General features: G+C 41.0%; 1 long non-coding RNA gene across 1 annotated transcript; it reads left to right on the top strand.

Annotated features, from left to right (window-relative positions):
- The first annotated feature begins 27 nt into the window (after positions 1–27).
- Positions 28–15,224, top strand: LOC129736346 (uncharacterized). The gene is made up of 3 exons (XR_008732804.1): positions 28–1,190; positions 13,663–13,831; positions 13,929–15,224. It is a non-coding gene; the product is annotated as an uncharacterized LOC129736346 (long non-coding RNA).
- The last annotated feature ends 300 nt before the right edge of the window (positions 15,225–15,524 follow it).

The raw sequence follows: 15,524 nt of genomic DNA on the forward strand, positions 1-15,524 counted from the left end.
CTCACTTCTCCTCAGTTCGCTCCGGAGTTCGCTTCAGTTCAGGCTGCGCTGGCAGCAGCAGCAGCAGCGGCGGCGGCAGGAGGGGAGGGGGCAGGGCCCGCGGGGTGGGGACATGCCGGGGGGGCGGGCCCGGGGCGGGGCGGCCCTTCCTCGGCGGGCGGCGGAGGCAGCGCCGCTTGGCGGAGCCAGCCTTCCCTCCCTTTCCGCTCGTAGGGCCCGGCCCGGCGCGGCGGGGGTGCGGGGGGCGCCGCACGGGCCGGAGGGGGCTGTCCTCCTCCTCCGCCTCCTCCGCCCCCTACCGACCACGCCCCCCCGCAAGCGTCTGCGTGCGGACGCGCAGCATCGCGTGCTACTCCCGCGCGCCTCCCCCCACCCCCGCCCCGCGGGAACACGCGCGCGCACAGAGCTCCGCTAAGCAGCCGGAGCCGCGCGGCTTCGCCCGTTCCGCGCGGGGGGGGGAGGGGGAGGCGGCGGGTCACGTGCCCCGCGGGGGCGGGGCGAGCCCCACAGAGGCGCGCGTGCATCCGGTGTTTACAACAGCGCCGGCGCTTCGCGTGGCCGCGGTCCCGCGCGGCGGAGGGGCGCAGCCGAGCGGCGGGGCCGGGGGGGGGCGCGGGCGGCGGGTGGCTGCCGCGCATGCGCCCGCGGGCGAGGGGCGGCGCGGGTGGCGGAGCGGCGCGAGGAGCGATTTCCAATCGGTAAAGCGGGCGGCCCGGCGGAGGGGCTGGGGGGCACCGCGGCGGTGAGCCGTGACCGGCCCGCGGTGGTGGCGGGCGCTGCACTCCCTTTTCTTCCGCCCCCTCCGCCGCCGTGCTGTGGGAGCGGCGTCCCGGCGGCGGAGGGGTGCGGGGCCTGCGGGACTGCCCGCCGCTGGGCCTGCGGGGCTGGGGAGCAGTGCGGGCGGCCCCGGCCCGGCCCGGCCCTACGCGCGCCCCTTCCCCCGCACGCTCGGCCTCGCAGAGAGGACGGCGGCCCCCGCCTGCGGCCCGCCCGCCTTCGCGGCACTGCCCTCCTGGCCGGGGCGGGCGCCCTCCGTGCTGGCAGGGCAGCCCGTGTGCTGGCGGCAGCCGCGGCTGGGCGACGCTGTGGATAGCGACGCGACGGGAGCAGCAGCATCCGGCCACCGGAACCGCCGCTCGGTGCTCGGGCTGCTACAGCCGCGGCGGCGAAGCAGCGCGGCGCGGTTGCTTGTACGTATCCTCCTTCCCCGCGCAGCTGTGGGGTGTTCTGGCTTGGTTTTTACTACTGAGGAAGTCGTGAGAAAGCTTCGCTGCAATTTGCAGTAGCTTGGTAGAATTTACGTTATAAAACTAGGTAAAAATCGCTTCATGCTTCGTCTAGTTCGCTGAAAACGATCGTTTTTAATAAGGCTAAAGTTAGCTTTCGCCTGAAGTTCTGTAAAACTTCAAATGGATTTTCATGCATTTGAAGCACAGTATTTGAAGAAGCTTTAAATACTAGGTTAATCGCAATGAACGATGTTTCTAAAAACTAAAAAGAAGCAGAGACGTTGTCATCGTGATATGCGAGCAGTTTTATCGGGTGCTGCCAAGCAGTGGTGTTCTACCCTTCCTCAAAGGTGCACGTTGACAAAAAACGATGAGAAAGTGTAGTTCTCGTAATGGGAAAAATGTCATGCATTATTGTATTTCTTCTAGTCTTCATTGTATCTTTCCCCTGCAAACATGTAGAACTCATTATTTGCATGTGAGAATTTTTATTTCGTGTCAGGGTTCTGTTTACATTAGATAAAAATTAATGACTTCTGCAAGATAAGTCAGACTTACTGCTTCCATCATTTTATAAGTGTGTAATCAGCAATAAAATATTATCTTTGTTATCAAAGAAGGAGTAGCAATGTTACAAACCATTTTTTCTAATATAGATTCTATCCATCAATCGCATGCCCAAAGCACGCTGCAGTATGGCTGTGGATGATGAAACAATACAGTTTCTATTTAGTAACAAGATTGCATTTACTCTTTTTTTCAACCCCCTTTTAAAACTGGAACAACCTTATAAGCTTAACAAAATTGCCATCCTTGTTATTTATTGTAGTTCATTCTGAAAAGATGATGCATTTTTGTAGTCTTTTATTTGCTAATTTTTAACCAGTGACTGAAGGCTTTTTTTAACCTTGTGAAAACTTGCTATTGCTTCAGTTTGATTAAGGGCATCCATCAGACGGCAGGCTTTCATCTTAAAATTAGATGGACTTAGATAATGTTAGAATAATTGTTCCGGACTGCTGATTCTCACAGTAAAAATAGCACATGGAGACTTTTTTCCAGCAGATCTGGTGTTCCCATACCACTTCATTATTGATTCCTGTTTGTAAGGTACTTTCAGTGTTTGAATACGAGCAGAGAATACAAGGTAAGAAACACCCACACAAGTTGTTGTCCGCTACCTGTCAGTTGTCTTACCTTCTAATAGGAACGATACAGCTTATCCTAAGCTATTCTGCATTATTTATTGGAGAGAAAGAAGATGCACGCCAGCAGTTATTGAGGAATCACTCATGCAGTGCTATGCAAAACTCGGGCTCTAGTTTCCTCTGTGTTAACATGAAGTATTTTCTCGGTCTGAACAGTATAGAAATTGAGGCAAAGCTGTGTGCTCAAGCTCCCCATGTAATTAGCCATAAATGACTTATGGAAGAATCATGGATGAGGGTTTTTCTTAAATACTTAAGGACTCCAATTTATATCTTTGGAAAAATGCCCTTGGAAAAGCTGAATGCTTGAACAAAATACAGATAACATTAGTTTTAAATAAGTGAATCAGCATGATACATTTCTTCATCAAGTACACAGTAAAAACAAGAAAGCTACCTAAAAGCTCCTCTCAGTGTATCTTATGTTCTTCTCTCTGCCTTTACCTTCCCACAGTTCCATATCCCAGGAAAGGCTGGTTTAAGAGTGCATGGGAGATTAAAGTTGAATTAGTTCTGGTTAAAGAGCTGTGAGAACGTTTATCTCCCATCAAGACTGGTGTGTCTACAGCCTGATCTAGAGGTGCTAGAAATACTCTTTGCACTGTGTTGAACTTTGCAGTTTTCCCATGGGGGAAGAAATGGGTGGGGAGGTGGGGGGGACACACACAGGGCTGGGTAAACTGGTCCTGTGGATAAGGGGGAGTGGTTGTGTGGTATTGATGGGGCGAGGGCGGGGAGTGGGGAGAGGTTGGTTTGTTTCAAGGTAACCAAATCCTGTTTGTTAGGTAACTAACTACCCAATGCCTTAACTTCTGTCTAGATGCAATTAAAGGTCCCTATCTTGAACTTTTGTGTTTTTACCTATGTAGCCCTTCTTGTATCTTGTAACCTGTAGTATTCTGCAACAGCTTCTCTTTTACAGTGAAGTTTTATTGCATTAATCTAATCTTGAAGTAAGAAAAATTACGATAATGCCAGCAGCAGCCTCTATGTTACAGTAAAGGCCTGCAATGATCATAAAAAGCAAATTCAATTACTGCTTTAATGTTCATAGCTGATACCACCTTGGGAAATAGGAATGCTGAAGGCTGATGACTACTGGGAAGCATACTGTTCTAGTTAAAGTTTTGGCTGTAACTTCCAGCATCTCTGACCAAATCGCAGGCATATGCAGTTGGATGTCATCAGCCTTCTGCCATGCTGTCTGTAAGAGGAAGGTACCAATGTGCTATGCTACTCTTCTTCAGGGAAAGAACCAATTCTTCACTTACCTGTTACAGACACTTGAGAAAAATATACTGTGTTTGTGATTCAGTATTGAATCGTTCATGGTGTATAAGGTTGTAGCTGCTATAACTGTAATGCAGCAGTCAGATGTGGCCACTACCAGATGAATATCTGAAATTCATTCATCTCTGCAAGGTGATTAACATGTGAACAGAATAAGGTCTAGAGCCAGACTAAAAATCTCAAGAACGAATTACATAGAAATTCTGTGGTATCTGACATCAAAAATGGATTTCCTTTGACATTAAGCCAGTCTGACAGGTAACTCTTCAAACAGAAGATATAGTAGTGCATCATTCAAAGTAATTAGCAGATGACATACTGTTCATAGTCTAAGGATGGACATTTCTGAATTCTGTGTGTGATCTTAAGAGACAATGCCTAAATTTGTCCACTATTGATGCTAAGTGATCGCTGAAGAAATGGAAGATACAGGTTTTGAGCATACCTTAGTCTGGAAGGATTCAGATTTGCATATTTTACACTTGGGTACTTCAAGCTGTACAGCTGTGAAGAAGAGTGTAGTAACTGACAGTATCACTCACTCCTATTAAAACTGGCCATTCCTCAGGTTGGAGTAAAGGAGCCAAAAGAAGAGATGTCTTTGTGATTCATCCTCTTAGACAAGAGTAGGAAGAGCTGCATTCTCACTGTTCCTGTGGCTGTGTATTAATTATGCAGTTAAGTTGCTAAGTCAAACAAAAATGTATTTTCTGTCTTTGACCTGATGGTCTGATATAAATATCACATGCCTGGCTGTTTTCTTGGTGAGTTATGTATTCCATATGCCTTAAGTTACTGTGATAGGGTGCTGTTACGCAGATAGGATGGAGGGGCCTAAATTCTGCTTCATAAAACATTAAGCATTTTGTTTAACTCTCAGTAGTTAAGGAGGGCATGGGTATCTCTGTGTTGGACTTCATTTTTTATCTAACTACCAAATAGTCATGGTTATGCGTGGAAAAGATGTAAATCAATATGGAGTTGAATGTATTACATCAGTGTTCAAGATTGCTGTAGATTAATCACCTAGCAGATCGGATTTTTAAGTAGATAATTTCCATGGGTAAGTAATGTCTGTACATGTGGTTTCTTTATGTACCACTATGTGGGCTTTTCTCTGGAAAAGATGGCATAATAGCAACAAGAAAAGGTGTGTGTGTCTAGAGAGGATGGTAGTTCTGGGCTCCCAAGAAATCTCTGTGCATTAAAACCAAAGCTGAGATTGATTTCATTTCGCGCTTTTCAGGAGGAGATGAAAATGAAGTCTCATGTATGCCAGTTTTACTACAATGCTGCTGAGAAAGGTAGAAAACAGGAGGAGGGAAAGAAAAGCAACCTGAGAAAGCATAGAAAAGAAAAAATTACCAGCAATTAGAGTAATAAAACTAAATCAAGGTACTACATTGTAAACGTAAAATTCACCCACTTTATCATTTGGTTCATAACAGCACTTTAAATTTAAAAGCTATGAGGGGAAAAACTAATTATTCACAGAACATACTTGAATCCTGTATTTTGAAGGTATGTTTTACCTCTGAGCTCATAAACTTCCCTACATGTTGTAATTTAAAAACACTTGCATTTTTTTCGTGCATTTTACTGTTGGATCATAACTAATGGATACCCTTCCTAGCTCACTGAAAGAAGCCAAATAATCTCTTGAAGTACACCACGTGTGTTTGGAGTGTTTCTAATCCCATGCATAGTCCTAGTCCTATAGCTTCAGTTAGTGTGTTAGGTACTACACTTTCTGCCTGTGCAGTCATAAAATTAGTACTACTACCTTTGTTATACAGCTCCGGACTTGCATAGCAGAGAATTTAAAATGGCTTCTGGCCTGTCCCTTTTGGAAAACTCATGTATGGAAATACTTTGTGAGCCAGCCTGTGCCACACTTTGCAAAAGTGGGAGTAGCAGTGAGTATGTTTTACTGTAAGTGCTGCCTAACTCTGTGGAGTCACTGAACTGGCCATTGTTAAATGTAATACCTGGCGTGGGAGTCCAGCTAACACACCTTCTAGTTCAAAAGACTACGGTAATTGGGATATTTGCAAATAAAGGATATTAAGGATATCTTAGACGTTATTTCAGATATACTTGGCTTTTTACCTTCTATCCAGTTTGTACTAGATGTCTAACCTTAAAACTATCCAGGATAACATCGTCCATTTTAATTGATGCAGTCACCTCAGCTACAGTAGTGCCCTCAGCAGCTTTTATTGTTTGCAATGTGTAACTAAAAATACAATGTTTCAAGACATAGTTCTGTGTAAAATAGGTAATTGGAAGTATTTTTACCATAGTGAGAAGTGTTTCTGCCTTCACTGTAAGATTAATAATAATAATAATAATAAAAGATACAAAGTTAATGTCAGGGAAATTTACAGATTTATTTTGGCAACCACAGTGGCAAAGAGCTGACAGTTAAAGTTTTAAAGGAACTGCTTTTTCAGGAGCACCAACTTTTGGTAAAATACCATAGTAAGTTGGTTACTGTTGAATATAAATTAAATTTTTTCAGCCTTTGTAAATAGATTTAAATTAACCATTCCTCTTAATGTCTAGTAAAACCAAGTAGAGCTTAAAATGTAACTAATGCATGAATTTAACTTTTCCTTTTTACATATCAGAAATACAAATGTGTATGTATATTGACGTACACTGAGGGATTGCTAGTGGTGTGTTGCTTATGCTTCTTCATGTTCAGTACTCAAAGAGCAGCAGTTCTTACCCAAGGAGCTTATATTTAGCTGGACAGAAAACAGCAAAACAAATTATAAGAAAACTTTGCATTTTTAAAAATCTTTTGGTAATGAGCAAGAAACATCTGTATTGGTTGGGTGTTTTAATAAATTTAAGCAGCTGAAAAATCTAGAATCTTTTTCCTGATAAGAAATCTCCCCCCCCCCCCCCCCCCCCAATACTTCGTATTTTCCAAGCCTTTGTTAAATACAAATCCTTTTTCGTGCTTTAACGGTGAAGAGAAGTATCTGGAGTTAAAGCTATGAGAAGAGAGAGGGGCCAAGCAATATGAATCTTACAAGCTTTTGGAGGTGAGGCAGAATCGTTCAGCAGTGTTCATGGAAAGGAGAGGACAGAGAGCAGTGCTACAGTGGTTGTTGACTACCCACGTGAAGACCACTGTGCCCCAGTGCCGTAGTATCCCCAGAAGCCCGCTCCCTCCTCTATCTGTTCATGGGTATTTGTGACTTTTCTCTGAAAGGAAACAGCAGTGTCAATCTCTTAGTATTTTTTTATGATCCTTTTTCACTTTAGAAAGCCTGAACTTTGTTTTGTTCATGAATGACTTACTGTCTCCTATTAGTTCCTCCTACCTGCAGTCTTTCTGTTGAGTGTGGCAGGTCTTCCCTGGAATACAGTAATCACGTAAGTTGTAGTTACATGCCCCACAGCCCGTTTCATACTTTGGTACTCTTCAGAAGCTATGAAGCGCTTTGTAATAAAGTACTCCAAGTTGCTTGGATGAAAGCCATTATAAAATTGCAGAAAATTATTGCTTAAGCACTTGGATAAATTCAGGATTTCCTGATAGAGACAGGAAGTATCCCAGTTCTCCTGCCATCTTTGTTGGCATTTGTAGGCTGGTGCATCCTGAGTCCCTATCTGACTGTCACCAGAGCTCAGAGGACAAGTCACAACAATCAGTAAAACACAGCTCCTGGGCTCAAAGCCAAAAGGTGAACGTTTCTGGATTGCTAGCTAATCTGGGAGTTCTGACTCATTTTGAGCTACAGTCACTTCATAAAAGATCATATGATCTTATTGAGCTAATACTGTGTCTGATTATTATTTAAAATGAGTTCGTTGCTTGATGATGATAATTCATTGTTACAAGCTTATCAGCGCAGTAAAGGGTGGGATTCACTTGCCTTATGGTATTCCTCTTGAACCTCCAAAAGATCACTTTTCTCTCATAGTTCCTTTATCACATCTGCCAGGTCTGTGCAGGTGTCTTACACTTTTGGACGTCTGGAGCGGCCGCTGCAAACCGTTGAGCAGTCAGCTGAACCTCACTGTAAGCATGCAGAAATGTTTTCCTGTTAACCACTTCTGTTCTCAGACCAGTCTGAACCACAGCTTGGGTTCAGGACCTTGACACGAACTAAGTTACTCAGTTGAAGGTAATGCAGTTGTTCCCTAGCTTCGGCTTTCAGAAATGTGTTAGTATTCTACATTCATCGAGTCACGGTGTTGGACAGACACGGAGTAGAGGGGCAAGGGAGTAGGCTGAAAAGTGCACTATGGTGCAGAGGCAAAATGGAGTAATCACCCAGATTTTGATACAGTGGTGTGATAAAAAAAATAAAATCACTGCAGCTGAATTTGAAGTGTCTGGAAGTTACACTTTTGAGCCTTCTCTCAAATTCTCATAAATTTGTATTATTCTTAGTTTGAAATGTTTTGTGTGTGGTCTCTGATTGTGACTGAAATACAGGGAACGGAAATTTCCTTTAGGTTCAAATGACTGGTACAGATCCAGTTCATGTAACTCTTAAGTACTCTGTTCATTTAGAACATGACAAGTTTCCATGTACATGCTACAACTTCTCTTATAACTTGTAGAAGTTTTTAAGTCCACTTTCTTTATTAGCAGCTTTATGTTATGGAATTGTGTCATTTATAAATAAAGGTGATCACTGAAAAGTTAAATTTATCTCTTACGGTATTCTATTTGTTAAAAAATACATATTTGAAAGTTTCATGGACAGTTTCACCTTTCAGGTACAGTTTTCTGGGTTTAGTGCACACTCCAAATCCTGATGAGACTGAAGAACCGTTACCCTATCAGCTTAAGGAGCAGAGAAATGCAAAAGTAGGTTTCTCAATAGAGTATACACTGCCAGCCAGTTTGTGTAGCAATGCTTAAAGAAGGTCACCATGAAAACAGGTATTAAGTAATCCAAGTAGGGCAGTCTGCCTTCTTCCCACCCTAGAAAGGTCTGGAAAGTCCCTGTTATATGGGAAGCGGGCAAACCACTTCTCTGTTAGAGGTGGAGGCAGCACTGCTTGATGTAAAGCATTTCCCCGTCTCTAGAATTTTTCTACTTGCTTTTAAAAAGTCATCACATAGGCAGCCAGTTTTCAAGCCAGAAGGTGGGCTTCCCCTTTGCAAGTCAATTAAAGTATCCATTCCTACCTTGGTTTTCCTTCCAGGTAGTCTATAGGTATTCGTCTGATTCTCATTACTAGAGGCATAACTGATCTTTTTTCCCATTTTGAAGTTTGTAAGCACCTGTCTTACGGTTTAGTAGTGAAATCAGTTATCCCTCTGGCTGCAGATATATCTTGGTACTTCATTAGAAGTTTGTCAGTGTAGGTGGAGTCCTTTGTATTAGATTGACAGGTGATCAGTGGGAGAGTCATAGCAGCTCACATGCCCAGACATGTTCACTATTTTGCTCCAGTAATAGGGTTTTGGGGTTGTCTGCTAATAAAAACCAATGGAAAAAAAAGAAAACCCCACTGAGTTCATTTAAGAAACTGAAATAAGAGATCAATTTGAAAGAAGTACACTTGGACTTTTCTGTTATCACAAGTACAAAATAGTAGATTAGCAATATAGTAAGATAAGCGAATATTGTATTATGTGACTAAAATGACCATTTTGCATATAGTATTGATGTAATTCTCCTGTAATGCAATTCATATGATTGATGTGGAGCTTAAGGAATTGAGTTACATTATTTCATTCTAACTTTGTCCTTGCAGCAATCAAAAACCTGCCCTTTTGGCTGCTTATGATCAAGAATTCTGTTATGTGTGAATCATTATTTGTGTCTAATTACAGACTTAACTGGTTCGTGGCCTTCATGACCTTTTAGCTGAAAAGGATACCCAAGCACAGCAATTGTAGATCACAAGTCATTGCATGTAGGTAGTGTGATGTAATCCTTCAAAAATAATTTGATCTTAAATCATGAAAAAAAAAATAGAAAGTATTACAGATTCCCTCAGGTTTAAAAATAAAAAAAATTCAGAATTTCATACCTGGGGTTGGACTAGATGATCTCAAGAGGTCCCTTCCAGCTTAAACAATTATGTGAAAAGCCACATGATTCAATTATGAAAATACATTAAATACCAAATTTTATTATTGTTATATTTTTTTATCTGTAATTTTGGATGTTTTGACAGTGTTTGTTAGAAATAGTAGAGTTATATATATAAATATATACAGCACTTGGTCTAAATTATATGGGTTAGTAGCTGTACAGCAGATAATACGGTTTAAACTACATTGTGATCTCATTGCCTCTTATTAATTGTCAGACTACCTAAAACTGCTTTTCATGTAACCTACGTGTCCTTTTATGTAAATGTTTTAAGTTTGTATGTCAGTGTGTGAACTGCGAACAAGTAGAGAAGCATTTCTCTGAATTTCTTCAGCTTCCGAAACGTGAAGTGTTTTGCTTCTCCTCTCAAAAAAATTACAGGGTAGAACAAAACTAGGAAGAAAGCATACACATCCTTTGCAACGTTGTCTTTGCAAAACTAGTCTGTTGGGTCATGCGCAGAAAACAGCCAAGCAGTGAGACTGGGATTGTATTGACAAGAACAAGATGAATGGCCCCCTGGAGACTATGGGGTTTGTATGCTCCTTTCCACCACCTTTTCATCCTTTTGTACTCCCTTTCAGTTCATATGCAGATGAACTCAAACCCAGTCTTCACTAAATACTCTTTTTCACTTTACTTTTGGAAGGTAGATGGAGGATCTAAATATTTATGAGGCTTTTTTCCTGTGGTTTATGATGCACTCTTGTTGAATGTTGAGGAATTACGTTAATGAATGCATGCCTGCACACACAGACACAGAAACCAGGCAAAAGGAAAAAAAAAACCACACAAAGCATTGTCAGCTCTAATGTCAGCCCTTGCTAAAACAGTTCCCATGGAAAAAAAAAAAAAAAAGGCAGATTTAAAATCTGTTGCCAGGAGAAAAATAAATTGTATGGCTGAGCACAAAAGAAAGAACAAAGTTTCATCTTTCCTTTCCTCAGCTGCAAATGTAACTCTTGTTTCAGCTCTGAATAAATTTAAAATAAAACATGTTAATTGAAAAAGGAAAGCTTGTCTAAAAAGTCTTAACTGGATTTATTTTCAGTAATGAAGAAAAAGGAAAGCTTCAGTCCTGTACAACTTTTCTTTAATATCAGTACTAATAAAAATGATACTTATTTTTTGTATGATACAAGGTGCAGTAAAGTATCATTTAATTTGAGCTACAAGTCAAATAATTGAATAAAGTTGGTTTTGCTATGATTTTGCTAACTTCAGTACTTCTATTTAGGAGGCTTAGATTTTATGAAACAGGGTTTTTTCTGGAAACTAAACTGACATTTTTCCTAAATTTAATACATAGAATATACTGAGATTATAGCTAGATATACTAGAGTATGAATTTATTTTCAGAATGGGTAGTTCAAAACTGTAACTTAAGGAACATGCTTGTAATAGATGGAAGGCTATATTACATTAAAATACTAGAACTGAAATATGGATATATTAATTCTTTTAATGCTGTGTTGTCAAGAAGACTCATTTCTTCAACCTTTAATCATCTCTGTTCTCCGATGCACAATAGCTGTGGCAGACAGGGCCTTAACTCATACCAGTGGGACAGTAAATCACATTGGTGAGCCAGAACATAGGATCTTGAAATGTGCTTTTGTGTTATCTGTTAAAAATTTACTGAAGCAATTGCAGAATGTTAAGTCTTAGCTCTTCAAGTGCAATAGTATTTCACTGTCTAGGTTCTGGTTTTAGTATTTATAATATGCCTATCTGAATTTCATAAAACATTGCCCTAATAAATATGTTCATGTTTTTATTGTAGTTCGTTTCCAAGGTATTCAATTTTATATGGAATTAAATCCATTAAAGCTATCTACAGTTTATTTATTCTGAAGTTATTGTTTATGATCTTCAGATACTTTGTTGTTTTCAGTGACTTTGCCTATGATACCCAAGGGTTAAGTAAAACAGATTTTGCTTATCAGATCCTAAGACACCAAAGCTGTATACAAACTAATAAAAAACTACTATTTGACAACTGAAATCATATCACTTTTTTTAGTCTTTCATCCATTAACCTGCATCTTTTCCCTCTTGCCTTCCCCCCCCCCCCCCCCCCCCCCCCCCTTTCTGTCAGTCTACATTGCCAGTTGTGGCCACAGATACAATTTTAGATATTGTTGAAGTACTTAAACCCCTTAAACTTAAAAGTGATAAAAAAAAAAAAATATCTTTTTTTGGCTTGCAACTGGGGAGATTTCAAACTTACCTGGACTGGTCCAGCCTGAGCAAATTGAAGCACTTATGTGGGATCTTACTGAAACTTACTTGCATGTCTGTGTAATTACTTGCTTGGGGGGTTGTTGTTTTTTAATGTGGGTGGGTTTGCAGGGAGAGGAAGGCTTCCTTCTATATATACATGTATGGGCCACAGCAGATTAATAGGTGAATGAAGAAAATGCATCAAGCTGGTAAATGTTGGAAGAAAAGAGCAATAGGGAGATGAGATAATTGAATAAGCTTTGAAGGAGGAGGAATTGGAAGCAAAGAACAGAGGAGCTGAGGAGAGTGATGCAGTAGTAGTAGAGGCAGATATAGCGGAATACTTTTATATGGCAGACAGTAAGGGAAAAAAAAAGTGTCATTGGCTTGAGTAAGGGGTTTTTTTGGCTCCCTTTAAGCTATTGGCACCCCCAAAGAGAGGAGGAAAGAAGTGGCATACAAGCCAAGGTCATTAAAGTAGTTTTTTGGGGTGAGAGATGTCAATGAGCTATAGGTATAAGTCCGGGAGGAGGTATGTCAGTCAATCATTTATAACACCAGAAAAATACCCCTCAAAAAACCAACCCAAAATCCCAAAAAGCAATGAGGTTGTAGTCCACAGGAGTGCCATGTTAATGCGGAAGGCAATTATCTGTACTTTGCCCAAAAGGAAGTGGCACAGAAAATTCAAGAATTTGCAATGATAACAAGGCTGAGCTAGACATTGTACACATGTGCCCAGCAGCTGCATCTCCACCCAGCTCACTGACTGTAAGGACAAGCCACCTTCTCCGGTCTCAGAAGTTTATGTAGAAAGGGACCCATGTGAGGAGCCAGAAAGTTCTTTAAATAGATTATAAGATATAAACTAGTTACCTAAGCTGAGCACTTATTTCTTCTCCTGAAACCCATTTGCATCCACAGATTTCTAACCTATTAGAATAAGCTCTGCTTCCAGCAGATGCAAATGCACAAAATGCAATTGCACAAATAAAATAGCAACGCTTCCAGTGGATTCTTAAAGGTAAGACCACAAACGTACCTAATGGTCTTCTGCCTTGTGAAGTTTTGCTTTAAAAAGAACCCAGGGTAGGAGCACATTCTTCGCTCTCCTGAATCGGGGTCCTACAGTGGATTCAGACTTCAGGTCCCAGTGCAAAATCCTCATTCCTGGGGATGGGGGGGAGGACGGTCATGAGGAAAGACATGGAACTGATTGAACTGACTGTAAGGACCCAAATCACAGTGCTGTCAGGATTACCAAACAGACATTAAGATTTCCAAGAGCAGAAACTCACCGTTAGCTGTTTGCTAGGTGAAAGAATTCACATTTTTTGCTATTCTTCGCTGTCTGAATTTTGCTTAAATTTAGAAATCACAAAAATAATAAACCCACACACCACTGCAAATTGCAGGTAAGCTCTCTCAACACTCATCTTTTGCAGTGAACACTAAAAATGAGCGATCTTCCTTTTTCCCAAGGCTGATTCTAAGCATTGTCACATTTTATCTGAAGGCAGTGGGGTGCAGTCATGTATTTTCAAGAAAGTACTTTCTTGAGTCCATTTAATCTTTAGGCTGGGATTTTTCCGAATGGATTCCTGCATAAATTTACCCTTTTTTTCCCCTTCTCAAAAGAAATTTCCTACAGCTGAATCACAGCATTCTAAAGGGAATCTGCCACTCTGCCTAAGCAAGAAGTCGAGCTGTTTCCATACTAGCGTAACAGTCATCTCCCAGGCGGAAGGTGTATCTCCATGGATGGCACTGAACTGAAAGGGAACCTGTAAGGCAATTCATTTTCTTTGTGAGTTTGATGTACATGCTTACAGTATTCCTCTTTGGTGCCTAAACAACTGATTTAGATGTCTATTGTGAAAATTGTCTGTCTCCTGTACGCACAGATGCTTCAATTTCTGCTGATAGATACACCTCGAGCCCCTGGCAGACAGAAAGCCTACAAAGTACTGAAGCCACAATTACCAAAGCGCTCAGAGGTCTAGCATAGCATGTCCTAAGACAAATTTCTCAAAAGACATTCTCCCCTAACATTAAAAAGAAAAATATATGGACAAGTTGGTTCATCATCTCTGAGAATAGTGATGCAGCAGGTCTACAAATTTTCTCGAGTTACTATGGGCGATGCATACTTTTTTCTTCTCCTGTGTAAGCAATGTTCGGATTCGTAATTCAGATTCATGAGCCTAGTTCTATTAGGACTCCCTGCAAATCTAGTTTCCAGAAATACCCTTCCAACACCTAACCTTCATTAATTTTTATGAAGGAACCTGAGCCCACCTCTAGACACAAATATGTGTATTACCTTAGGTACAGAATCCCTTTGAGGGTTGAGTGTTGCAACAGGAAGGCTGTGAGATGCTGGTGGAATAAAAGAGATCATCATTCCTCTCTCTTACACAAATCAACTCCAGATTTATTCAGAGATCATCAGGACATTAGCAGTTGTTCTTCCAAGCAAGCAGCTTCCAATATCAACAGTGCTGACTTAGAAGGAGGAAAGTGGATTTGGGAGCATTTTCCTCTCCAAGCACAGTATTTTTCTTATCCTGCTTTCTCCTGTTTGAATTTCTCCACGTAAAAGGGGAAGGGCAAAAAACCAGGCTTCTGTTTGATAACTGTTTTCCTACCTGTTACTTTTGCCAGCAGACTCTGCAGACTTTATAAATACAAAGTGATTATTAGAAAGGTAAAAAAGATACAGACAAAACTTGCAGACTTATTTGAAGAAGAATGCAGAATAATCTAATACGGAGCCTGTACTGTCATTTGAAGAATAAATATTTCCTATATCAGAACACAATAATTTGGCATCGTTCCATTTTGGGCATTTTTAAGCAATAACCATTGCTAATTTGTTTGTCAAGGATTTTTTCAGCAAAGGGTGAGACTTTTGGTTTTAAGAACTGTTGAATATCAGGAAATAAATCAATGAAGAAAGCTTACAGAAACCTCAAGCATCGTTCCTTTAGTGTTTCTAAAATTCAGTGAACTGAATTTTTTTGCACAAGTATAATTCCACCAAATATTAATGTTTACAACCTGAGTGCTAATTACATGATCTAATTTTGGAGCATTCTAAAAGTTTATTTCTGAATAAGTTCACTTTTGCTTTCTTTCATTTGGCATCTTGGTTTTCACAAAAGAAATAAAATCATCAAAGCTGGAAACAAATCAATCAACATTTTGTGATGTTTGTATGAGAAATATAAAAGGGTTTGTTTTGTTTTTTAAATACTGCCTTAGTCATTTTACCAGGGTGATTTTTAAGAATAATGTCATATAAATGAGGGTGATGATCTAGAAAGGTGCTGGAATGAGACAAAGGGAATCTGGATTAATACCAACTTTTAATACAGATTTTCTGGCTGCACCTCTTCTAAAAAGTAAACCAAACAGGATCAGGACCCGACTGTCACTGTAACGCTAGGCACCCTGGGCTGGCCGTGTCCATAATGTTAAGATTCCACCCAACACAGCAT

This window comes from Falco cherrug, chromosome 6, assembly GCF_023634085.1.
Source record: "Falco cherrug isolate bFalChe1 chromosome 6, bFalChe1.pri, whole genome shotgun sequence".
In the NCBI taxonomy this organism is placed as follows: domain Eukaryota; kingdom Metazoa; phylum Chordata; class Aves; order Falconiformes; family Falconidae; genus Falco; species Falco cherrug.